Source organism: Antrostomus carolinensis, unplaced genomic scaffold, assembly GCF_000700745.2.
Source record: "Antrostomus carolinensis isolate BGI_N321 unplaced genomic scaffold, ASM70074v2 scaffold8357, whole genome shotgun sequence".
Classification (NCBI taxonomy): Eukaryota; Metazoa; Chordata; class Aves; order Caprimulgiformes; family Caprimulgidae; genus Antrostomus; species Antrostomus carolinensis.
Window position 1 is genome coordinate 25,110 of NW_010329484.1, and position 27,925 is coordinate 53,034.

At 40.6% G+C, this 27,925-nt stretch overlaps 1 protein-coding gene across 1 annotated transcript in view; it reads right to left on the bottom strand.

Moving 5' to 3' along the window:
• LOC104528539 ((E2-independent) E3 ubiquitin-conjugating enzyme FATS) overlaps positions 1-27,925 on the bottom strand; it is a gene marked incomplete at its 3' end in the record, with an annotated part of 40,211 nt that overhangs the window by 11,132 nt on the left and 1,154 nt on the right. The window lies entirely within an intron of this gene.

The window sequence follows — 27,925 nt, forward strand, 5'->3', positions numbered from 1 at the left end:
ATTGTGCATGAGCAGCTAAAAAACCCAAACTCTCCTTGGAGGAGGGAACTCCCGTCTAGGTAATCCTAGCAAACGTAATTCCTGTCTGAAGAGCTCTATCCTCACACCAAGGTAAGGTGCAAGCACAAGGGAGATGACACCGTTGTTTTCTTGTCAAAATTCTTGTTTGTGGCCACCTTATTCTTTTGGAAAGCTGCTGAGATCAAAAAGTTCTTTGGGATTTTTTTAAACAAGGCCCTCCTATGGGCTTTCCACAGCTCTGGAAGCAACATCCACAGAGGAATCACTTGGAAGGGCTTTGTCCTGGAGGTGATGTTTGAGACCATGCAGGAAAAGGCAGATTGATGGCAACCAAATGGAGATGAAATTCTGATGGGCTCTGAAATTCTGTCGGGCTCTGAAATTCTGTCACTTGGCATGGCACAGGAGGCAGGAGAGGAGAAAAAAGAAGAGCAAGGTGATCACTGGAGGCTTGCTCTTGCATGTAAGAACTATGAAACACTGACTCTTGGGTTAGACAAACTTGAATAAAACATTCAAATATGAACAATTACATGTGCCAGAAGTTTGTACAGAAAAGAAAATAAACAGGAGAAAGAAACAAAGAAAGGAGGTGAGTCCAAGCAACATCAACATCGAAATTTTTCACGTTCTACTTATCTCTAATTTTAAGACATTCCGAATACTGTTCCTGCTTCAGATCCTTGCACTAAGATTCATTAGTACCTATTGTAATGTTATTTGGCTTATTGACCACTGAGCATCTAAAATATTCTCAAAATAAAGATGCAACTAGCAGAATCATGTCATATGGAAAGAGCTGTGGGAAGAGATCTTCTACCACTCTGAGTCCCCCTCACAGCATATGATTAAGACATCCACATTTTAGTAACCATGTCTGTTTCTGAAAGTACAAGAATGTTTGATAGAGCCAGAAAATTCTGAGAAGTGACTGTAAACATGACAAATACTAAGCATAATCAAACAAAGGAAAAGCAGTTCTGCAGCCAAAAAGCATATTTATGAAGAGTTATTTTAGTGCTATTATGTGTATTCATGTAAGGGTCATAACACGCACAGAATTTGATGGTACAAATGGGTTTTGTAAATAAAAATTCCACCAGTGTTACTCAGAGCTGGTAGCAATTATAGGATGTGCACATTTGCCTAAAGCTGTTTATGCATAATAGGAGCTAGAAGTAGTTTGGGCTCAGCAATTCAATATTTCTTACATTACTCTGCTTTTGTAAGAGCATAACTTTAAGACAAGAAACTATAGAGGGGACAAGAGAAAACCTGTGCACTGTCTGTTCCACAGGCATTTTATGACTCGATATATATCCTGCTGCAGGGATTTTTCACCGTGCTTTTGCTTAACAATGGTATTTGCTTTATTGATTTTCTCTTTTCCTTTTAATACTCTTAATACAGTGGTGGCTTCAGAAAATGATGTGTGCTATGGGTACACATGCTTTTGTCAAGACATCAAAGTAGTGACTCCAACACACATCTATATTGGACCAATTTTGTTTCCAAAACACAGAAATAGGATGTTCACCAAGCCAAATTTGACAGTGAACGATTTGTACAGTGGAACTAAACTCAGTGGAGCACCAGTCATGCCAAATTTAATATAGACTTTTCACATTACATCTGTATAATAGAATAATTCATTTTTTGTGTAATACTTGGGATATTATTTCTTCGTGGAAAGTCTTTCACGCTAACTGCTGTGATTACAGGCATCAGAAACTGCTTGATAATAGGGGGTGCAGTAGGCTAGAATCAAGATGAAAAAAACCAGTGTTTTCAGGAAAAAACCACAATGGCTAAGATTTAAATAAGTATGAAGCCTAAAAAGTTAAATTTCTAAATCATTAGTTTGATCACAAAGTAAAAAACTTTATTTTCTGTAATTTAAGAATACTACACAGCTCCCCAATAATTCCAGTTTCCGCTGACTTGCATGGACTCCAAATCTAACAACTCTTCACGCAGCTGAATGTAGTAATTATTCTGCCACGTAAAACTTTTCAGTTGGTGAAATAATACCAACATTTGTCTTTTGAAGGGAGCTGAAAAACAAATCTCTATTCAGAGCATGCTTTTGCTACGCGCCCGTGGTTTGTTTGATCTTAGAATGAGCCCTTTTGAATTCCATTGCAGCAGGTCTAGAAACACAGATCATGCTAGAGATTAAAATAAAAACATCATCATATGAACATAAAACAGGGCATGGTGGATTTTGATTTTAGCACCAAATTCAACAAAAGATAACTAGTAATTGATTTTTTGTTTGTTTGATTTTTAAACTCTCAGGCTTTCAACTCAGAAATGGAGGGTGCAAAAAAGCTTGGGATCAATGATTAACAGTTAAAGCCCTCAGAACCTTAACTTTTGGCATCTGTTAAGTACTGGTTGGCAAGGAAGGAAATTTAGAGTTTTCAAGTTCTCTTTTGTCTGTTGATGTCACCTGCATGAGAGCTTTCAGCACCCACCCAACCCCACCAGCCTAGAAGCCCGGCCACTTTTCCAAGAAGCAATAACCCACTGCCAAGCAACAACCCAAACCTCATGATTGTATATTCCATTTCTTGTGCAAAACTAAAAGCTCTGATCCCAAAACATTGCATTCAGCAACATCAGAGCTGCAACAGTTGGGTAAGAAAATGCATTTTCTTTTACTTGCTGCAAGACTTCCTTGCTCTACAGCGTTGCATTCATAAAATATACACACGATCCTCAACACATTTTAGTGCCAGACCAGTCTGTAAAATATTTCAATATGTGAACAGTTATAATTGTCCCCTAGGAGCTACTTCTACAAATGAAGAAATTCACATACCTATATGTTTTAATTACGAGGTCACTAAGACTGATTTAGGGCCAAACACAAAGGGTCACGTTCACGCTAGCATAAGTAAAATGGATAACATGAGAAAACTATGCTTAGAGTGAAGTTGTCCCTGTGTTTTAGAAGTCTTGATTTTTCCTAATTATTATTTACTACAGTAAAACAATTAAAGAAAAAAAAAATCAACAACAACAAAAAAAAACCCCCTCCCACAACCCTTTTGCACTGTGCTCTCCACTTAGGTCAAATTTTTAGCCTGATTTCCAGAAGCAGTTTGATTTATGCTCTATCCTTCTGCCTGTCCAAGCTGGTGCTTTTGAGCTTGTGGGCTCTCTCAACCAACATGACAGAAGGATTGATAGCTGATCTCTGACAATCTTACTGCAAAAATCAATGGCTTTGTAGAAATGAGAGGCTGCCACAGAGAGAAGTTCACCAGGCCTCCCCTCTTTGATCTGTTTGCCAGCCAAGCAGGACATCCATAGTGCTGCACTGCTCAGTACGGGTGTTACTCCTTGTCCTCGGAGCAGCCAGGAGGCACCAGGGACAGATGGGAAAGAGGATGGGATAGGAGATGCAAGGAGGAGTGAGGAGCACCAGGTTGAGACTTGGGTCTCAAGGTACCAACTCATGGGCTTTGCCAGCTCTGCTGCTCATGAAATGACCTCTTTCTTCTTAGCCTGTATTCTTAATTTCCTCCTTTTGTTTTCGTTCTCTAAAGAATATGTAAATCTCACGCTAAGATCATGGAAATTGAGAGGCTTAAAGAAAAGTTAAGTGTTGGAGGTCGACCTAATGACGCCATAACTGCTTGACCCCAGTACTGCTGTACCTTAAACATAATAATGTACAACATCTGTTCTGTTTAAAGCCACAGGAGAAAACACTATTGAAACAGTCACCTTCCTAAATGTGCCTACTCAGAGACACAGCACTGGATACCCAAATTTTACTACAGAGAATACCTGGAATCATGCAATGTGGAGTAATAACTGAACAATTCAGGGTGGTATAACGAAATGCTGAAGTAACTACCTATGGAAGGCAAAATTAAGTTGTTACAGATGATTGCCACCACCACCACTTTGTTTGTCCTCCAGTTGCTCTGTTCAGCAGCAATCTCTGATCCAGAGCCAACACATAAACCATTAAATAATTTAGCTGTGCTCTTCATCCAACACAGCTTCCCCAGCCAAATTCTGGCCACTTTCAACTTTGGTCTTTCCACTGGGTGCTCTGGGATGAGAATTGGTCCCAAAAGTCTCTTCAGGTCCACCAGTTACAGCAGACAGACTTTGCTGAATGTACATTCAAAAACCTCTTTGGTCATTATCGTTATTATCTCTAACATTAACTACCATTAAATCCTCCAGCTAGAAGGTGCAGAATGACCTATAGAACATTATAGAGCATTTTCAAGCTTAAGAAGGAGTATGCTAAAAGCTCACAACCCCATACTAGAGTCACCAATGCTCAGGTGGAACGTGACCAGGTGATGATACATCTGATGCCAAAAGCAATGAACTTTGCTTTGGGAGTGGGGAAGATTTGTCCTTGTGCAAAGAGCCAGTGCAAGCCTGGATGCCTTGACAAAGGAGAATTTCAGGGGAATTTTCTTTTAGGAAAGCTTCAGCTGGAAATTTAGTTTAGGCATGAAAATCTGCAGCCTATCTACATCACTATGGCCCTCATGCAAACCATCTTTTGGGTTCTCTGCTTTCCATTTTGGGCAGGCTCCCAGGTGGAACTCTCTCATGATGCAAGATGACTCTTCCCCCCCTCGCCCTCTCTAACACAAGCAAAAGCACCAAAGAAAAATTCCTTGGAAAGAGTCAGCATTATATGGAATGGGTTGTAATCAATTATTAACCCCACCTCCTTGCAATGGATTGCATAGACACTGTGCCAGTGGATTAACTGACTTAGTTGATATGTGCACTGGCAAAACACAACCACTAGTTCTACCTGGTTTCTGAATCCTTCTGGAAATGCAGCTCACTCCCTTTTTCACCCCACATCCAAACTTCTGGGATCACCCCAGGTAACTAACGCATTACTGTGGGTACACTCCTGTCTGTCACTCTACTGCTGGGCCCTCATTTTGTTTTAGGATGGTGTCCTGGCTCAATTCCCAACCACAAAACCACTGCAGATAGCTGAGAGAGGCCACTGAAGTACTTAGTTTCCACCAACTATTCTTCTACAAACAACAATTTTGCTCCTCTGAGTAGCATGTACCCTCCCTCCTCCGTTCTCACAGCACAACTACATCTTCTTATCCTAATTTTCTTGGGCCAATAGGCTCACATAGGTGTCTTTATTTTACTACCTGAAGTTACTTCACTTAAATTCCAGTGCTTTTTAGGATGGGATGGGGCTTTGACTATTTTTCTGCTGTTTGCTTTTTTGGTTCATAATGGACATATTTATGTCCACTCAAAAAAGTTATCTTGGTGACTTTTATGTCCAAAGGCAAAATGGAGAAGAGCTTGGCCTTTGCTGGGGCATGTATAAATGTGTGCTGAGAGCACTCCAACAGCTGCCCCACAATGAGTAGGCAAACAGGGTCACAAACCAGTAATGTTTTATTTTAAACCGTGAACATTTATTCTCCTCTTGGAGCTTAAAGATCCTGTATTCTATTTCCTGTGATACATACATGATAAACAGACATGTATACACAGGTATTGATCCTATAGCATCCTGCATTATTCAAGAGAGTTGAGACTAAAAGGCCAATTTTTAGAGCAGAAGTATTTACTGTAAATTAAAATCCTACCAACTGAAGCCAATTTTAGAGGATTATCACAAGATCCATGTGCTGCTTTAATCACTCCAAAGACTAAGCTCAAATAACAGTAAGAAAGAAAAAGCAAATTCAGGGTTACTCTTTTGTACATTGCTTAGTATATCCCGTTAACTGCTATCCTATAGCGCACACTGATGTCACACATGGGAACACACTGCAGGGATACACTTATTTGAGTTAAAGGGTTTGGCCCCCTTAAACAGATCAGAACACAGGCTTTGAGGATACTGCCCTTTAAAAAAGAAGGAAACTTAAAATACACTCAATCAAGTATATTATTTGGATGCTTGGTGGGAAAGAAGTCATCTATCATATAAACAAATCCAAATTTCAGCAAGTCATTCATGGTATTTTAAATAAAAGGGGAAAAAAAGCTTCTCATACACAAGACTGAAAGTATTATTTTGAAATAGTCTATGCCATGTTGACTTAGGACCATCTTATTACTCTAAATGTGTCACTGCATTAGTTAGAGTAATATTGGCATTAACACCTTGGCCAGAATGTTAATGCTGATAGGTATATAAATGAAGATTTATATACTTCATTCAACATTTAAGGAAAGTTTATTAATCCACAATAAGGCGGTGGGTGGTGGGTTGCTGTCTTTTTATTTTAATTTAAATACAGTATTGAAACTGAGCACAAAATGTTCTGTACCTTGGGTATAAGTTAGTGTTTCTGGTTGTCGTAGCCATAGCGATAGCACTGGGATTTTCCCAGGATTTCCAAGGCTGGAGGGTTGGGGATTTGATTGTTGTTTTGGTTTTTGATGTGAGGTTTGGGTTTTTTTCCCCCCCTCAGACAGCACTGTTATCTTAGTTCCCTGTTGTTTTTAAAAAGTAATAGTTAAATTAGTAAGGTGCTATTGACTTCCTTGAAACTAGACAAGGGGAAGTTCCACCATCTCCAAAATTTATTCTTCCAAAACCCCTGCTTTTCTGCCAAAACTTCCAGTTAGCAGTTACTTATTGGCAGAGCTGGATTAAGATCTGAATATACCAAACCCAAATTATTATAACTTCATGCTAAATCCTGGAATAAGCTCCTCCTTTGGGGAGCCAACCCCGAGGTTACCTCCATCTGGCTGGGTCAAAACTAATAGAGAAAGAAGCAGGGAAGAAAGGCTTCGTTGTATAAAGCCATGATGTAATAAAATACAATATTTCCTTGAATTAAGAGCTTCCAATACCTTTTCCTACAGGAAGTGTTGATAACAACCACTGCTTTGTATGAAGAAATAAACAGCTTTGTGTTACTGACCTCCATCACATGTAGTCATGAAATCAGAGTGCAATTGTAGTTATTTGCTGCTTTTTAGATATTCATTCCTCTTCCTTGGTGCTTAAGAGGTCTGATTGAAGGCATCTTATACTGGATTAGCCTTCCAACACCTTCATGTATTAAAGACTTCCAAAGACAATTTTTCCCCTCTCAGAAGGTGAGAGTGTTGAGTCATTTCTTTGAATGATCTGATGGAGGTTATTGCTCATAAAATGAAAAAGCTGATGGTTCAAGGCAAGGCTAAGTGAAACATGGGCAGTAAGCTGCAACCCTGGTGACCAGCGCCCGAGTCTCCCCAGGGTTTGGGCTCCTGGGTCCCTTGCTTTGCTCTACTTGCCCTTTCCCAGCTTAAATCAGCCAGGCACTAGCAGCTTATCCCAGATCATGACGTGGATTAACATGAGCTCATCAGGTGGAACCGTGTGCCAGAAATGCAAGAGCCTGGCAGGAGGGATTGTCATTTGTGAAGCCAGTCCATTTAATGGAGAAATAACCCGCGTATTACAGTAGAGGATAATTTGGCAGTTACAGTTTCAGTGGCTCAGAGACATAAAATACGGTCTCATCAATGTGTAAGATTAGAAGTAATTAGCCCCTATATGGTAAAGTCATCAGTTAGAAACTAGACTCCATCTGGGGACTTTTTGTAATGATGCCTTGGGGACAAGTAAGATGGGACCTTTGACTTACATGATTTGGAAGGGACTGAGACCTAATTAAATCTGCAAAGATGCAGTAACTGCAGTAAAAGGGATTTTAAAATTTAAAATATGAAACATATTCCCTTTCTCTAAACAAACTAGGTATATTACACTCCGGAACAGTAAGAGAATTAATCAAAAGACAGTGAGCAAACAGCTGCTGTGCGGCTGCCAAATAGAAGATGATACAGGATTATATGGAATTGAAGAATATTTAATAGTTCTTTTTTTTAAGGATAAGGTTTTGTTTAACTGTGGTGAAAACCACACACACAACCCTAATCATAAATCCAGGATAGTATGTTTTGGGTTTTTTTAAAATCTGTTTCTCCAAATGCATAAGTTATAACAAACACTGATTGCCTTGAATAAATAAAAGCTAATTCTCTTGCAGAAATAATATACAATTTACTTCTTCACTCTTTACAAAAAAAAACCAGACTTACAGCTTTTCAAAGATGGATACACAAAGCTATTAAACTTTTGCTACTGAGTTCCATAAAGCACTTGCCATCTCCCATTTTCTTAAAAAGGTTTGGTGCTTTGTACTGGAGAAACAAAAAATTTTAAGTTAACTTCTCAGCAATGATTCCCTCATTTACATGATCGATCTTCTCCCAAAGAAAATAAAAAGAAATCACTGTATGATATCAACATTTTTCTCCATAACTCAATATTTTGCATTTTGTCAATGCAAAGCTAGATCATTAAAGCCTGGGAGCTAAATGGAAAAGTATTTTAAGACCATGAACTATGAGTGAAGCAAGAGGTGCTGATCTCAAAGAGAGGTGACTGAGGTGACACACGTAAGTTTACGCACTTCATGATGCTGCTTAGAAAGGACTAATTAAAATGGTATCAAACTCATACGTAGGCAGGTCAGTGCTGAAAGAAGTTAACATCTAGCCAAAAACTTCAGTATTTTTTTTCCTATATTTGTAAAAAAGTCTTAGAAACAACTTGATCCTTGCACATATGATGGTGGTAGGGCTATATTTTTAATATATTTTATTAAAAAAACCCCAAACAAACCCAAAAACCAAAAACCCACTTTCAGACATTCCTCAGTCAGAGAATCATTTAGGTTGGAAAAGACCTTTCAGATTATAAAGTCCAACTGAAAACCCAACACTGCCAAGACCACCACTAAACCATGTCCCTAAGCTCCACATCTACAGCTCTTTTAAATTCCTCCAAGGATGGGGACTCCACCACTGCCCTGGGCAGCCCCTTCCAATGCTTGACTACCCTTTTGGTGAAGAAGTTTTCCCTGATATCCAATCTAAACCTCCCTTGGCACAACTAGAGGCTGTTTCCTCTTGTCCTGTCACTTGCTCCTTGGTTGAACAGACCCACCCCCACCTCTCTCCACCCTCCTCCAAGGGGCTTGGACAGAGCCAGAAGGTCTCCCCTCAGCCTCCTTTTCTCCAGGCTCAACAACCCCAGTTGCCTCAGCTGCTTCTTATAGGAAATGTCAATTCAGTGTTTTAATCAACTTAAAACATCTGTGACATTACACACTATTTGGGATTGCCCAGAGAACAGTGAACTCAATAATTCTTATTTCAACCAGACCTGGTGAAAAGACAGCAAAGCAAGCCTCTAGCTGTAAATACATTATCCCATACAACACATCCACAGTCAACTGTACAACTAAAACCACGTTATTATCATGATGACCAAGACCATTCACGTAACAGAAAGAGCTCCATACAAACCAGCTTCTGACAATAAAGAAGCCATCACGGCATCTCACTGGGGGTGTATAGAACAATTGCAACTCAAACACTGCCATGCTGATCTGTGAAAATAATCCAGCCATCATAAACATTTTGAAAAGTGTTTTCCTTTAACTACAGCACAGATATATGAAATGTTTTCTCCTCTGCACAGTAGGGTCTATATTATTGGATCAGATCCACGTGTCATTTCTGTGGATATCCACCTGTGCACAATGCAGTTCCACCAGCAGCTATACAAAAAAAATGTTCAGTGGGCTCTTTCTTTACAAGAAAACATAGCTGCTTATTCTCTTTTCAGCAGAAGAACATGATGAGCTTGATGGCTAGTCAATCAAGATGAGAAAAATCAACAACAATCTCAATACTCAAGTATTTCAAGTCTCCAAGTGACCTTTCAAGAGGATTTCAGTTAGAAAACACAATATGAGGAAAAGCTATGGATTTTGGAATTCATCTTATATCCAAAGGCTTTGCTAAATGTCTCAGAGATTGCTAGAAATGTAAAATAAACAGTAGTGGGGATCAAAACTGGGGAAAAAAAAATGAAATAAGGAAAAGGTGGGCTGGTGTCCAGCTGGTGATCAGGGTCAAATAACATATAGAATTATTTGTCTTTGATTATGTGTGTTGGAAATACCACTCTGGGCAGGAAAATGCAACTGAGAGATGGGAAGAGAAGAGCTTTACTGGGAAAACCCTGGGGACCAAGAAGGAGGCCTGCAAAGAAAGCTTGGCTCCATCTACACCAGAATAGAACAGCACAGTTAATGCTTTTAAAGCTGAGAGTTTTCTTTGTTCATTTTTTTCTTTTTTTCCTTTTTTTTTATTTTTATTTTTTTTTCCCCCAACTAAAAGCTGAACAAAAGTTGGTTATAAAAGCATCTGTATCTTTGGACAGAGTGGAAAGGAAGAGTCTTAGGTTAAAAAATAATAATAATAATTGCAAAAAAAAGCCAAGACAAGTAAGAATTTATACATGGAGCATAAAAATAGCAACCGAAGCAACACTGTGTGAGTTTGAATAAACATACATAGTGTAGAAATGCTGAGTAATCCAGAATGCCTGCTTATTTAAAAAAAACCAGAGATATCAATATCACAGGCATCTCAGAAATATGATGAGATTAAGATAAATCAGTGGATGCTATTAAAATATAAACAGTTTAAATTATACAGAAATGACAGAAGACCAGGCTGACTACGGAGTAGAGCCAAGAACCAAACAAAATACACACAACAGTACCTTAAAACCTCCTTAAACTCAATTTCCATCCTAAAACAGAAGTATACTAAGGACCAGTATTTTCCCAGAATGGCCCAGAAAAGGGACCATTACTGCAAAATACTGACACTAAATAAGTTGGGACTTGTGAGCAAAAGTCAAAAAAGAAGCCATATGGTAGAGATCTACAAAAATGGCAATCAACCATCTTTCCTAAGATGCATAGGAAGAGGTTTGGTGAGATGTAACTATTGAGTAGATACATGCACATTGGAAGATATTTTTTTCTGCACAACGTGTAATTAAATTATGAACATAAATGACCAGAACCAGGATAATGATGTACCTGGATTCATGCTCTGACTCAGTGTTGTTATGTTCCCATCACAGAGCCTCTATAAAAGACACTGTGGGCATCCTTTAAAAATATTTAGGAAAATAAGACCTTAAGAAATAATGCAAAGGGGGGTTTGAGGTGTTTTGTTGTTGTTGCTTTGGAGGTTTGGGGTGGGATTTTGTTTGTTATGGGTTTTTTGGTTGGGTTTGGTTTTTGTTGGTTTGGGTTTTTTGGTGGGGTTTTTTTGGTTGGTTGGGGTTTTTGTTTGGTGCTATTTGCTTGGGGTTTTTTGTTTGTTTTGTTTTTGGTTTGGTTTTTTTTACAGACCAGATTTTTTTTGCTGATATTCAAAGCCACGATGACAATAAACTCCCATACCCAACTAAAATGGTATAGTGCAAGCATTCATGAATGTGAGTAACTGCAGTTTTACTGTGAGATGACACATCTAGGAGATTAACCCACCTTTCACATAAAGACAATCTGCAAGGAAATTCTACCCTTTCCAAGGAGTAAATTGTTCAAATAACTCCATTATGCAATTATTTTAGTATGTATAAATTGAAAAAACCCACAACAAAAGGAGTTCGTATCTGTTGTTCACTTTGATGTATATTTACAGAGAAATTCAATAAATTAATAAAAAAACCAGAAACAAGTTTAGAGGTTCCACTTCAAACTTTCCCAGTGCAAAACAACATGCACTGGGCTGAAGAAGAAATCTCTGTTTTCAAATAAAAACTGAGCTGTTTATTGAAAAACAAAGGAGCACAGTCAAGGTTTTTGCCCATCCCATATTATGGGAGGATACTCTAGAGAACAAGGTCATAAGTTTCATAGGCTGTTAGGAAGCAACGAGAGATTTATTGTAAAGATTTGTCAGCAACAGCAGCGAGGTCACCATGCCCCTTTGCACAGAAAATGTTCATCTACCTGTAACCCTATTAGAGTTGCAGGCTAAATATTTCCTTACCCAACTCTTTGGCTTGAGAAAACATGTATTTACCTTATAAAGCTGTAATTCTGCATCAACATTCAGCTAATTGGAGGTTTACTGTCATTAATTTAGATAATATACATTCATCTTATAAAACCAGCTTCTAGCAGCTTCTTTAATTTAACCTTTCTTGTAGCCTTCTTTTTTTTAAACTGTCACACAACTAGCAATTCTGTGCTCACAAATGACCCCCCGTGCCACAATCATGCCAAACAATCAATAGTAGAAAATTCATAAAACAGATTAAATTCTACAGCACTTGCTTTGATGATCTAATAGAATTTGTTCCCTTTAGCTGCTTAGAGTTAATCTTTGATTTTTAGCTGAGTGCACTGCATTGGAAAGAGTAAACTAGGGACACATCGTGGGTTTGTTACTCACAAGGTTGTGATGGAAATAGAGCCACAGCATCCACTGCAGTAAAGCTGACTTTTAAAGATTTTTGCTGTTTATGTCTGTTATCTCACTACTTAGTGCAATACATGAGGAGGAACTTCCCAAGACAAAGTCTTTTTGTATAAAATTTGAGATTATTACATTATAGTGCAATGATTATACTTTCCTACCTGGTGTTACACCATGACAGATCGAGGCAGAGCTGATGATCCTTATCCAGCAAAGCTTTAAAGGTGGAAATTGTGCAGAATCCCCAGAATCATTAAGGTTGGAAAAGACCTCTAAGATCATCCAGTCCAACCATCAACTCATCACCACCACATCAACTAAACCATATCCCTGAGTGCTACATCTACATGTTTCTTGAACACCTCCAGGGATGGTGACTCCACCACTTCCCTGGGCAGCCTGTACAAAATCCCAGATTGATCCCAAAGTGAAAAGTTAACTCCGTCACTGCAAATCATATAACATGTTTTGTTCAATGTAAAATTATTATTCACCATTTAAATTAAGGATTGCAAGGGAAATTCATTCTGAGCTTTTTCCATTTCCCTCATACTCACAATTTGGCTAATGAACCAAGAAACCAATTAGTGAAACATCTCAATTTATAGCAGGTTGAAGTAATCTTTAGCCAGGGCACAGTTAAAACTCCTGCACTGTGAAAAAATGACTTTTCATCCTCAGAAACAGCACTGTGGAGTTAATGAGCCCTCTTAATATAAAGCATCAGCGATGGCACTGTTTGCCCAAAGACAGAGACTTCACCTCTCCCCAGAAACACCTACCAGGAAGCAGCAGAATCTGGGTGAAACAGATTCTACACAAGCTCAGTATTTTCTTTCTGTTGATATTTTGTGGATCTTGGAGTACTTTGACACATAGATGTGCAGTCCATGGTGGTGCATGGCAGAGGTTGGACGTCTGTGCAGAGCTATGGGTTTTGGAGGAGCTTCATTTATATGTAGCAGTTGTCTCCTTGCAGGTGCAGTTCCCTCTTACCAGTATCCCTCAGTTTTTCCATCCAAGGCATTGTGCTGGAGACTTTCTCCCAGTTTGCAGCCCTACTCACTGGGTTCCACTGCTCTGGTTGATCTGAGCCTGTGCTTCATGCATGGCCAAGGAGAGGGACTACAATAGAGGCCACTGTCCAGCTTTAGCATGGAGCCAGGGGTGTCCTCTGAGGTGCCCTGGTCCCATGAACCAATGGAAAAAGTCTCACACTTTACAGACAAGAAAACCAAGAGTTTTGAGGATTCCTAGTGGCAGGTGGAGAGGACAGCACAGAAACCAGCTGATGGGTTCATAGGGAGGGTGTATCTCAACTGCCACCTTCTTCCCCGATGTTGGGATCCACAGCTCAAAGCCACTGCTTCATGTCAGGTGTCTCAGCTAGTTTCTCTAGTTAAAAGCAAATGTCTCATTAAAGGGCTAAAGAAACAGATGGACTCTAGACCTGAGATTCAGCAGTGTGTTTTCCCAGTTCCCAGAAAAAATCTCATTAGCCAGGCTGGAGGGTGGGCCAGGTGAAACAATAGAGGGTTCATGGGATAAAAAAAAGTACATAAAGGAATAGGGGAGGAAATCCACTTCTAAAAGGAATTCTTTGCTCCAGGGACTGTCCATGCATTTTGCACTGCAAAAGGTACTTAATAATAAAATATTTTTTTAAAAAACAAGAAACAAAAACTGCAGCCCAGACATTCCTTCTGCTCCTGTAAAACCAACATAGGTGGCACTAAGCTCTGCAACACAGAGTGTACCCTTGTTTGATAACCTACATTTCTTCCATGGGGTTTCCATCTTACTACTTCCATCCTACTGTTGCTTACCATTGTGTTATCAACCCTTGGTTAAACTCATTAATGATATATGTTCTGTACCAGAGGCACGTGTGCACAAGTGCAAGACATGCATCAAGTGCTTCCTTCTCTATTGCACCATATCAAATCTTTACACACCTATCTAAGACTCCATCTCACAACCTTCTTACCACTTCTCACATACTTGAATCCTCGATACCACCCTTGACATCCAGAAGTCAAATCGAATCCCAGCTCTTCATGCATCAGCCTGAATGCCTTGCAGCTAACTGGGGTAAGTGTCTCAGAGCAGGAGCTCACCTGAGCTGGAGGAGGGGTAGGATCATATGGCTACAACAAGGACCTCAACAGGATATGGATATTTCTTTTGAGGTACTGCCTGTATGGAGGCATTTATCTCATGAAGCTCAGTTAAGTACTTTCTACAAAGGCATTTAGGAGGAACCCATCCAATATTCTAGTAGTACTATAGTGTGCTCTTCACAGTTTGGGAATCCTTGGTTTAGAAGAATTTCAATTCAACAAGAGAGCACTTCCAGGGATGATCCTCTGCTGATACTCTTTGTTGCAATCAGCCTGTGTGACCCCAGTTGGAAAAGGAGAGAAGCAGGAGAGAAGGAAAGCACTTGTACTGGAAGTGGAGCCTGCCTGACACATGAACATTTAATGAGTCCCAGAATTGGAGACAGTTTGGAAGTTGTATATAGACAGACTCAGATCACTACAAACATGAAGTGCAAGAAATTATTTAAACTACTCAAACATTATTGAGCTGCAATCAGCTAATCACTTAGGAAGACGACCAAGAGTCACGAGCAGCTCAGTGTAAACATCTTTTCAGCATGCAAGAATAGGTAAAAAAGGAAAACAAGTATTAGGCTGCATAAAAAAACTAAAATACATTATGGAAAATACAGTAGCACTAAACAATCTAGTGGTATGCTGAAGTGCTGTGTCTACTACTGATTCTCATCTGTAAAATTTTAAGGGCACTGAAGTTTTTTAGGTAGATCTGTTATTTTTAGCCTTCATGTACTAGGTGCTCTGATAAAGAGAATTTAGGAATGGGCAATAGTATGGGAGGGGTTTTTTGTTGTTTATTTTTTTTTAATTCAGTGCATCAACAACCACAACTTTGCTGAAAAAAATATTTAATTCAAATTCAATTTGTTCCTCTGAGGCTTGGGCTCAATTCGATGCCAGGTGGTAGAAGTCAGCAACTTCCTTTTCCCTTAGAATAGTAAAGAAAAAGGAGAATGAACCTGACTTTATTTACAGCAACGGTAATATTATGAGAAGCATGAGACTCGGTAATTGAGTCAGGAGTAGAAGTGGAAGTCTCCTGTGACAGCCTGTAATTGTCAGAGCTCCAGTTAAATTCAGCAGACATGGATTCAAGTGATATTTTGAATGCCTGGATAGTAGTACCTGTATCAAACCTGGCCTCTGGACCTCCAGAGACTTGCTTCTCACTGCATTTTGGTCCTTCCATTTTCATACAGCAAATATTAACCAGAAACCTGTATGGGTAATTCTCCACTTCATGCTAAAAATATTTCATATATAAGTGCATTAAAAATTCCATACCCTAGCAACTGTGAGATTCCTGCTTGAAACTGTGATGGGAAAGATGGGCTCCAGGAACGTTAGAGTCAAGCAAGGATTCTGTGGGTGTGAAATTGTTGGCAATTATGTCTGCTCACTGGCTGCACACGTTTTTGCTGAATGTGTTCAGATTTACTGTAGAAATTGACCTAAAGTATTAGCGAATTCTGGGAGTCTTGATTAAAATAAACTGTGCTCAAGATACAGATGCTGCAGAGAGACTCTCGAGTTCAGGGAGAGCTCTGTATGAGCAGGAAGTGTCAGACACCAGAACAACAACAAATTAAAAAGTGAATTGTCTCAGGAAATATTATTGCTGGTTTCTGAAAACAAGTTAAACTACTGTTGCTACCTGAGGAGCACAAAGGGGAAGAGAAACAACATTAAAAGTAATAAAAAGGAATTTGGATGTGAGCAAAAAGCAGAGCAGCTCACTGAAGATCCAGACAGTAAATGAGCAGAGATGATTAAGACTAAGTCATTATGGAATAACCTGCAGTGATTATCTATCAGCTGGGAGGGTTGGAACAGCAGTCCCAGCCATGAGGAAACACCCTTGCTCACTCTTTCATTGGCTGCTTCTCACAGAACCAGAACAGGACTTCATTTACCAGCCTGGAAAATGCAGACCTAGCATCATTTCCCTTGCAGTTTGCTGAACTATTCCTCAGGTTTCTCCCCCCTGACTCTTTCTGACCATTTTACTCCCCGAGCCAGACAAGCTCCTGGAAGGAGCCATCAAAACAGCTCCTTAACTCTGCAGAAGCCTGTCGACCCCACATTCACCTCTCTTTCCTTGGATGCTTCCCACAAGCATTCCCTCTGCAGTCCTGTTTGTCCAGGGAGAGGTTTGCAGGTAAAAACCCAATTTCAGAGGCACAGACTCACTCCCATGTGGTGGTTTCACTCGAACAGCACTGGGCTGCAGCCAAACACAACCGCTCACTTACACCTCCCCATACAGGGGGACAGGGGAGAGAATTGGGGGGCAAGGGTAAGGAGACTTGTAGGGTGAGAGAACAATGTAATAATTGAAATAAAACCTAAATTAATAATGATAATTATAATAATAGTAATAAAATCTGCAAATGAGTGACACCCAGTGCCATTGCTCACCACCCACCCACCAAGCCCGGCCTGTTCCCAGATCACGATCCCGGAGGAGCCACAATCCCAACCCGAAACCGCAATCCCGGGAGAGCCAAAGCCCGAGCGAAAGCCAGAGAGAGCAAGAGAGGAAGAGCCCCTCATGGATCTCCTGCCCATGGGGGACAGGAGATGGAACAGCCCCTTGGCAGAGCCCAATGCCCATGGAGCTGATCCATGGCAATATTCCTCACCCCTGAGATCTGGCGCTTGCAGACGGACAAACACAAAGTCCTTCAGTGCCAGGGACACAAATGCAACATGGGGATGTTCTCAGCGTTTCTCTCCTGACAAATCCCAGGCTGAAATCAAAACACAGCACTATTCTAGCTACTAAAAAGAAACCCAGCTCTTTCCCAGCTAAAACCCAGGACACCCCACCAGATGCTGCAGGAGCTGTGGTCCTGCCCCACTGAAGCACTTGCACCCTACGCCAGCCTTGCGGGGTGAAAGCCGCAGAGCCTTTGCAAGAGAAGACGTTTCTATAGCCCCTGATGAGCCCTGAGCAATAACGACCCCCCTGGTTTTATGGAAAAGGGCTCAGAGACCCATTTACAAACCCTTTTATCTTTCCACCTGCAAGAGAAAAAGGAACCTGCGGTGGTGTTTGGCTCACACTCTCACATCCTCCTCCCACATACAATAACCAAGTCAGCCCACATCTCCCAGAGGAACAGAGAAGTACATGAAAGCGATCGCTAACAGCTCGGCTGCCGATGGAAGGCTCCGCATGATGCCGAGGGAGGTTTTGGCTTCGGGCAGCACGGCAACGTAGAAATTGCCATCAACCACGCAAAGATGAGTCAAGAGACCAACACAGATTGCTGGCCAACAAACCGGGTCTCCTGCCTCCTCAAAGGATGCAAAGAGAAGATCAAACCTTATTTAACGATCTCGCGTTGCCACGGTGAATGTGGATATCAAGGAGGTGATATGAGTGTGGTTGTATTAAGGATGACTCCCCGGACCAGGGCTGAATTTGGCACTTAAGGCAGGGCTTCAGCACTTGGGTGAGGAACAGAAGGTCTTTTTCCCCAAACATAAAATACTCATCCTTTGAACACAGAAGTGTTTTTCTGCTATCTTACTCATAACCTTTAGATAAATTTGCTGTTGTAAAATGTTTGTAGGTGATATCATGACAGTTTCCTTTTAAAGAGATTTATTTTACAGCTACATTTTATTCTGAAATCTCAGCTACGAGGCTCCACAGCTTTTGAGTAGTCTGGGGGATTGATGTACTAAATTTCTGTTTCTCAGACTGTACTATCTGCATTTTTTTTAGTCATCATGTTATGAGGCATTTTTCCAAGATGGTAATTTTCCCTCCCTCTCACCTTATCCTCGGCAATAAATGCATTTTAGTTGGCTAATTAAATATATTTATATTGTACATCAAATATCAGTAGTAATATAAAGCAGTAATGTTATATCTACTGTGAGAACAAGAGGCATTATACATCTTATCTGTAATATATCACTATGACAACTTTGAAGCCTCTAAGCTTTTAAATCTTTGCTTTGCAGAGTGACTAGCAAGTATCACAGAATTGTTTGGTTGGAAAAGACCTTCGAGATCAAGTCCAACCGTACCTGTCCACTACTAGACCATATCTCTGAGCACCTTGTCCACACATCTTTTACACAACTCCATGGGTGGGGACTCAACCACTTCCCTAGGCAGCCTATTCCAGCGTCTGATGACCCTTTCAGTAAAGAAATTTTTCTTGAGTGAAGCAGCAGGGTCTGGCAAGTAGTTTTTGGCAAAGAGGATACTGTTGCCATGAAGGCAAGGATCCTCCTCCATGCATAGAAGCATAGAATGGTTTGGGTTGGAAGGGACCTTCAAGCTCATCCAGTTCCACCCCCCCGGCCATCAGCAGGGACACCTTCCACTAGACCAGGTTGCTCAAAGCCTCATCCAGCCTGGCCTTCAACACTTCCAGGGAGGAGCAGCCACAGCTTCCTTGGGCAACCTGGGACAGTGTCTCACCACCCTCACAGTGAAGAACTTCTTCCTAATATCTAATCTAAACCTCCCCTCTTTCAGCATAAAGCCACTTCCCCTTGTTTTGTCATTAACTGCCCCTATGAAAAGTCCTTCCCCAGCTTTCTTGTAGGCCCCCTTCAGGTACTGGAAGGCTGCTATCATCCCAGAGATGATGCAAAGCCTTGACTGCCTATGGAGGAGCCCATGGAGTCACAGACCAGGCAGCTGCTCTGCTCCTGGGTACAGCTTTTACCAGCTTTTTGACCAGAACTCAACTCATGTGCTCTCCTTCCCTGGGTTTCTCCTCCCAGTCACATTTCCAGTGCTTGTGCAAGGCTGTGTCCTCAGCTTTCTGCTCCACTCTGGCTCTCCAAAGCATTATCACCTCTCCTTCTCTGCATTCTGCATCAACTGGTATAACATAAAGAAAAAGTCCTCGACTCAGACGTGCCTTGTACATGTATGTGTTGGGTAGAGCATGCCTATGCGTACGTCAGAATCTGCTATTTTTTCCTCCATTTTGCAGTTTCCTTAACATGAACAATTAAACTTATATGCTAATTGAATACCAATGTATCCCAGCATTTCAAGATATACTCTAACCTAAAAGAGCTTATGTTTTTATATAAGATGGGTTTTTTTTTTTGTTTGGTTGGGTTTTTTCCCCTCCTAAAGTATTCCAGTGTTTTCCACAAACTGCAATCATAGAATGATTAAAATTAAGCCCTTTCTGGAGCAGTCAGTAAAAGGCATTTTGATAACTTACCTTCACTACCCTTTCAGTGCAGGAAAAGAGGGAAACCTTAGCTAAGCACAATATCTGAATGTCAACTGGGAGAGGAAATCTGTGGGATGCTCTCAGAATGTGGTAGATGTATCCAGTGTTTCTTCTAAAGAGCAGAGAAGTAAATAAAGATATTTTTTGTGAACAAAGTTTATATTGTTCCAAAAAGTGTACACTTTTTCAGCGTGCTAAATCTTACATCTTGTTAATCAAGTTATGATCTCCACCAGATGCATAGTACCTACAGTTCTTGATGACCCACTCATCTTCTACCACCAATGCCCACAAGTCAACAACAAGGGTCATAAAAAGAAGCAAAAAATATTAAGTATCTATAAGCAGAGATGGGCTCCTAGAAATTGTCAGTACACATGGCCAGGTTCACTCAGGCACTGGAGGATGCAAGCACAAGGCTCACATTCATCTCCATTAACATTTTTAGTTGAAGATCAAAGAACAGTAAAACAAACTAAGCTGTAAAAGAAGATACATATTAGCATTTGAAGTAACAGTTCTTATCTCCATTTCCCATCACCAAACAGTGAAGTATAAGATGAGGGTTTAAGATATTTTTTCAAAAAGGTTAAGGGCTCCCTGAATTCAAAGAGCTGGGAAACACTGGCCTGTAAGATAACTGGCACTGGCCCTGACATGTGCTGCATATCCTTAATACATCTGGACTCTGGTTGGAATTAAAATTCATTTTGCAGTAGCAATTAAAAGACAGAACTAGGTCATGCTGTTTAAGGCACTGTGCAGGCAAAGAAAGAAAGAAAGAAAAAAAAACCTGCAGAAAGCAGCATTTGCCCTAAAAATTTCAGCACCGAGAAATTCAGAACTATGAGATAACACAAAGAGGAGGAGGGGTTTTAACAACGCCATGCTCTGCACTTACCTGTCCTGGTTTTGCTAGGATAGAGTTAATTTTCTTCTTAGTAGCTGTGGTTTAGTTTCAGTATGGGATTTGTTATGAGAATAATATTTATAAAGTACTAATGTTATTAGCTGCTGCTGGAACCCAAGGTCATCGTGTTTGGGTAGTTTGCAGGTGGAAAGAACTGGGAGGGGGAAGCGTAGTAATTAGTAAAACTCAAAATTGACATTTGGATGTGCCAAGGAGACATTCCTTATCATATCACATCATCAACAGTGTCTTAACCACGGTTGACTGGAAAATGGGGGGATTCTCTTGGGTATTGCTTGGGCTCTCTCTCCTGGGATTGCGGTTTCAGGACTGTCTCTGCTCCAGGATCACTGGCTGGGACAGGCTGGGCATCGGTCAGCGGGTGGTGAGCAATTTCACTGCGCAGCACTCATTTGCATATTCCATTATTACTGTTATTATCATTATTATTATTTTATTTCAATTATTAAATTGTTTTTATCTCAACCTGTGAGTTCTCTTACTTTCACATTTCCAATTTTCTCCCCTGTTCCCTGAGGAAAGGCGGGGAGAGTGAGAGAACAACTCTGTTTGGCTGCAAACCAAAGGAGTGAAACCACCACATCACCTTTTCACCAAGCAAAGGTTGTTACCACTGGGCAGTGCTCAGTTTGCATTCTAACAGCTTAATTCTAAGGACAGGACAGGGAATGGTTGAACTGGTGATGCTCAGCACCCACCAAGCACCAGACTCTTGCTGGTGTGCTTGGCCCAGGCTCAGCACTGCACATGTGGGCTGGTGCCGCATGGGCGATACGTTTATTACACCTACATACAGAACTGTTTGCAAGAGTCATTTCTGTGACTGGAAGATTTTTATAAAAGAAACCATAGCAACCCTCCTAAATCTACTGGAGCAGCAGTTAACAATTTGTTATGTCCATTCTAGCACGCAGCTTCTCCCCCCCCCCATTAAGTTCTGTATCTCCATCCAACTATTTTATTCTATATGGAAAGGATTGTATGAGATACATATCCACAACGCACTCTATGGTATATTACACTCTGTGACAATGCCCATTGGATTATCCACATCCAGTTCTAGATGTAGGGAGTAAGAATGAAGTCGGATTGCTTCAATTCCTGTTTAAAAATTGCACTGACAAATTTTGTGCCATTATCTGCGGGTTAGAATGGAACCTCGCTGCAAACTGCTTTTCTGGGTTTGTAATACTGCACAACATTATTAAGGAAGGTGAGCACCACCCTTCAATCTAATGGGTGGTTCATTTTTATTCACTCAGTCACATGAGCAAAAAGACAGTTGAATTAAATTTTAGCACAGTGAGAGCCAGCCACATAGTTGTTGATTAAACCTTACTTTCAGAATAATTTAGCCTAAAAAGTGATCTATTAACAAAAACTGCCTACACAGGAAAAAATATCCTCCTTCTGTAAGACTTTGCAGGGAAATTTTGTCTGTTAAAGCCTGATATTACTGGAAATTAAAATTTAAAGAGTTAAATATATTTCCAAAATAGCCCTTGCTATGCACAAGAGCTGTGGGCAGGACTGATTTACATGTACAATCATCTGGCAGCTGGGAATGTGTGGCCAAAATGTTGGATGTGAGGAGAGCAGGCTCCTTCTCAGCATCCAAAAAGGAGCAGTTGGCAGTTTCAGAAGAGACAGTAGGGAAAAGAGTTGCAGAGAGGACCCGTCCATGTGTGGCCATGGGTCTGCATTGCCCTCACGTCCCCTTGGGGATTTCCAAGCCAAGTCATGCAAGCTATCTCCCAATCTGCCCAGCTGTTCTGTACTTGACCTCCCAACTTTATTTTACACATATGCAGCTCTAACAGACACCAGAAGTCGAGATCAAAAGAAGTATAAAAATAAATGCAATCTATGAAATTCAAACAGCTAGATTTGAAGCACAGTCTCAGAGGCACTCCACACCACCCATGAGGACTGCAGCCAGCATTACCTTCTGCTCAGTCTTCTGCTGTTAAAAATATTTCTTTTTTTCCCCCATATGTTTATCCTAGGCTCTACTACAGATACAAGAGAAATTATATCTATATCCTCTCAATTCTTCATCTTCCAAAAGATGGCCAAAATAATTGTCAATAGCTAATTTTGTCACTGTTTATTGTATGTTTGTTCTACACCATCACGTCCTCTATCCCTTGTAAACTCTGCACTGATGGTCTTTAATCACTGGGAAAGGTTTATATAAAGGCAGCAAAGACATAATTTTAGTTGTTTGTGATACATTCCTATGCAGGACCCTAATTATTAATGGTGACACAGCATCAACAAGTCAGGATACAACACTCAGCAAGAAGCTGTGTTCACTTTGCAGGGAGTGGAAGAAAGATTGTGAACATTCAAGGTAGATAGTCATCATCGCCATACGACTACGACAGTAGCTTATGCTGAATTTTCCCATTTGCTCCTGGTGGACTGTCAGGCGTCAGACAGTGCCACAGGAGGGGGTCACAAGTGTAATTCAATGGTGAGATCAAAGCTCTTGGGAAACGTGTTGCCAGGAAATGCAAAAACGAGAAAGTGGTTGCTACAGAAAAACACCGCCGTATTCTTCAGAGTAACTCACGCAGATTGCTTGATTTTGACAGCAACTGAAAAGGTTTTTTAAGATTCACCCACAAGTGAAGGGAATATCTTGCCAGTAACAGATTAACTCTTTTACCAACTCAGGAAAGAATTAAAAGACTTGGTTGAAAGATAACATATTTCCTGTGGGGGCCACTGATGCCTCAAACCATGGAGATATCAAACAGCTTCCAACAGTTGTTCATTACCGTAATGGTTAGAGGGAGACTCTAGTGTCTAATAATCTTCCTAGTGTAGCTTCTCTGAATGTAAGCAAATTATAGTAAAAACATTAAATGGTTTAACCTTTGAAAACATACCAGCATTTACTACTCACAATGCTAGAGATCATTTTGAAAGACACCACCGTCAACTAACGAATGAAAATGAACATGCTCTTCCAGCTAATTGCACTCACAGTACAACACAGCAACACGTACTATAGACAAGTCAGTTCTTGAAGGCTGTGAAATAAAGAGTTTTCAATTGATGTTTTTTACTCATCTACTGTAGCTAATTCAGGCCTGGAGGAGATGCTTCGTTTGTCAGTCATGGCTAAATGACAAGGCTGTGGCACAGACCTTCAATATACTTTACAGCTTAGATTTCTTCAAATGCAGATTATAAAAACAGTTGCTTTCTGCCTGTTAGGAATCACTGCCAACCATTAGGTGACAGTTCAGTTTTTGTCATTTAAATATATTAAAGCTGACACTCAGGTTCAGAACTTCCCTTCCTGTAGTTCTGAATGATTTAATCATCTGCAGTTCAACCAGAAAAGAGTCTAGGGCTCTCTTGTTCCCTACCCACTCTTCTGCTCAAGAAATCACATCTTCCTTGGACATCACTAGGTGTCACTGCTGGGTTCACACAAAAACCACACCTGCTCAGGAGCTCAGCTGAATCCTGAAGTGATTACCCCATTGGGAGGAAGAGATGCACCTTCCCAAAGAACTATGCAATTCAAAACTTGAGGATGAACCTTTCGTGCATGCATTTGTTAAGCCATAGCAGCGTGACTGACATGTTACACCATCACAAAACCATGGTTAGTGCATGTTGCACATCACTGATGGAAATCTGAGACAGGTTTGGGCCTGGAATCACACACATAGGTTTGAGTGACTGTCCTCTGCTCACCTCTACCTCTCTGGAGAGGTACAAAGACAGAAATGCTACATGAAACAAGAACAACATTGTATGAAAGAAGAATACTCTTGAAATACACCCTGGGGAGATATCATCTTGCGGTTGAGTTGGACAGCAAAGAGGTTAAAGACTGCTTCTCCTCCAGGCCTGGCTGCTCTCAAACACAGAATGGGATATATAGCAAAGGAACACATGGAGAACAAGCAAAACCTTTGTTTTAAGAAGTTCATACGCATTGCAGTTTTATCTGTGCTGTTGTCATACTCAATACATGGTCATATCAGCTCAGCTTTTCCACTTACAAGCCACTAGGTAGTTACTAATAAGCATATAACTAAGGACTAAGGTAGTTATGTTGGTTTAGTCTTTTGTTAAGGTTAAAGACCAAACTGAATCATCCACAATGTCTTGTGGTTCCATTCTACTGGAGACTATTCTCTGGTCACGCACGTGGCACTGCTCTCCCCAGCATCCTACACACAACAAATATGGCAAGTCCCATCACAAGGCCATGCTGGACCATGGGACACATCAGCTCCAGGCTGTGCTCCATGGCCAGTGACCACATCATGCTCTGTTAGCTGAAGTTTGCTGCATGGCTCTGATCTGGGGGACCCGTAAAGTGGTTGACATTTAATGAGCACTGGGCTTTCCTAGGGTCGTGCTCCCAGACCTTGCTCAATCTGTACTGCTTCTCTGCCACAGGTCCCCAGACAGCTGCAAAACAACAGCTAGAAAACTTCCTCTGCCTGTCCTTTAAAACTTGCCTTTTATTTTGTGTACTACTTGGGCCTGGAACTGGAGGTTGGTACTGTTTCAAACATCTTAGCCCAGTACAGCTATCATTTATAGAAGCTTTTCAATGCAAGGAAACCTCAGCACGCTTCCATGTTGATGCAGCAAAGTCCATCAACTGTAGTAATGCCCACAGGCAGGCAGAGCAGCCACAGTGCACTGCCTTTGGGTCACCAGCCCCAAAGAGCAGCAAAACACCTCTTAAACAAAGGAGGGAATGCTGCCAAACCACAAAGAACCTGCTCTTGGCATGGCTTACAGCATGCACACCCGTAGGTTTGCTCTCACAGAGCTTCTAACCTGGGGATATATTGGAAACTACACATCCCCCTGCTCTCTAGCTTGGCTGGGAAGCAAGAAGACATGGGAATCCTCTAATGAAGAGAGACATGAGAATGACACATCAAAGATTACAGGAAACACCTCATACTGTACATAGTTTGTATGCACAAAGGAAAAAAAAACAGGCTGCTCCAAATCACTGCACACATTATATTTGATACAAAGTGAGCTGAACCATTCTAGAGCACTTTTTTTTGGCCCAGTTTTAAAGACTTTTTAATAAATTTGCATAAGCAACCACCTATAAATTTCACAAAAGGTAATAAAAATTAAAATGGCCACCTGACCTCCACCCATTGCCAGAAGGAGATCCTTAAAGAAAAATAGCTGCATGTGGTGTATTTTTTTATAATCCAACAAAGGAGAATGGATGTAGAATAAAGTACCCTCGAAACTGGTTATAAAGTTCAAGTTTAGGGACATGGTTTAGAGGTGGAATTGGTAGTGTTAGGTTCATGGTTGGGCTTGATGATCTTAAAGGTCTTTTCCAACCACTATGATTTTAAGTTAATGTGCAACCAGTGTTTGTGGGGTTCTCCAAGGATTAGGAATTGACCCTGTGGGCAGAGGTCAGTGGACAGAAAGGGACTTACCTGGAGAGACTTAAAGCTCCTGCTGGGACCCTCCATGGAGTAAGCACAAAGAAATGCTGATGCCAAGGGCCACTCCAGTCTCTCTCCCCAGGCAGCAGATGCCTGTCTGCCCTTCCAGCCTCTTGGCACTTGTCATTTGATTGCCTCCAGCACTCTACTGTCCCCAAGAGCCATGTAGCCTCAGCATTAAATTGCTTCTATATGATCCCTTTGTGCAAACAGATACTGATAGCATAGCATGCCTCATTTGCAAATACAAAACACCAAAATCTTTGCCATGTAAGGAAATTCATTAAAGAACCAGCAGTTCATTCTCAATATCTCAATGCAACCAACAAAAAGCCAACAGGTACTTAACAACTTCACTTTAGTATAAGTAAGTTTTGTATACCACGTGAAACCATGACCTACTGCATTTTTACTTCATTTCTATTTTAACTCCTTCAGGGAACACACAAGAGAACATTTCCACAGCAAATCCAAAACACCAAAATCTTTGCCATGTAACAAAGTTGATTAAAGAACCAGCAGTTCATTCTCAATATCTCAATGCAACCAACAAAAAGCCAACAGGTACTTAACATCAACTTCACTTCAGTGTAAATTTTGTATACCACTTGGAACCATTATCCGTTGAATTTTACTTCATTTCTCTTTTAGCTCCTTCAAGGTGAACACAAGAGAACATTTCCACAGCACAATCATCTTAGCACAGCAATGACTATGATGGTTATAGGGTAACATTCATATCCACACCACCACTGCTGGCACCCAGCACAAACACAAGCTGATGGTTTGCAGAGCACCAGGAACAGTTCATGACTATTTATACTTCTCAACCCCATTGCACCAAAAGCTTTTAAGTAATTAGTTTTCCCTCATTAACAGATGCACTGCCTGGGGAAGGGCACACAGGTGCTCCCAAGCCCCAGCCTGGATTACAGGGCAGCACTATCTGGTCTTGGAGTGAAAAGATCAGAAGTACCAAATTGGGTTGATGAGGAGGGTAACAACCACAACATTTATACAAATACACTATTTCCAAGGCAGACCTGCAGGTTGTATTTTGGCAAGATCAGAGACCTTAACAGCAATAAAAATATTCACAGGACATTACCACAAACCCCATGTAATTAAATCAGAAAGATGAACAATGTTTATCAACATCATTTCTCTGGAGACCCAAATATACTTTAGGAGACATTGGGTGTCAGAGCGATTTTTTGCTCAAGTTGCATCCTATTCTAAAAGGAGCAAAGTTTGTACACCTCATGTACCAAAAAGTAATCTACAAACACAGGCAACAGGGTGAGTAGTGCTACTCCAAGGCAAGCACATCTCTAATAGAATACGCGCTGTTTGTACTGTCACTTACTGACACATCCAATACATTATTCCATTCCTCTCTTTTATACTTTTCGAAGCAAAATAGACATTTGCTAAAGTCTAATTTAATATTAACACTAATGCATTCTAACACATCACTAGAAAAACTGTGTTGCTAAAATTACATTGCAGGAAAAAAAAAACCACCAAACAGGTAAAACAGACACCGTTATCTCCTTGAAAAATATGGGCCTTATGCTACAGCACCTCCTGATGCGAGTCTATTGAAACCAACAGGATTACTTACGTGAATAAGGATTAGTCCCATGATTAAGGAGTGCAGGATTACATCCACTGTTTGCATATCTCCTGTTATTTGCATATCCCTATTTTCTCCTCTTGTTTTTGTTTGTTTGTTTGTTTTATTTTTCTTAAAACACAGGGCGTTTAATTACTGTTAGCACTAGATATCATTATGCGGTACTTTTATCCCTTCAAAATTTGCCTGTCTTTTGGATGTCAAATAAA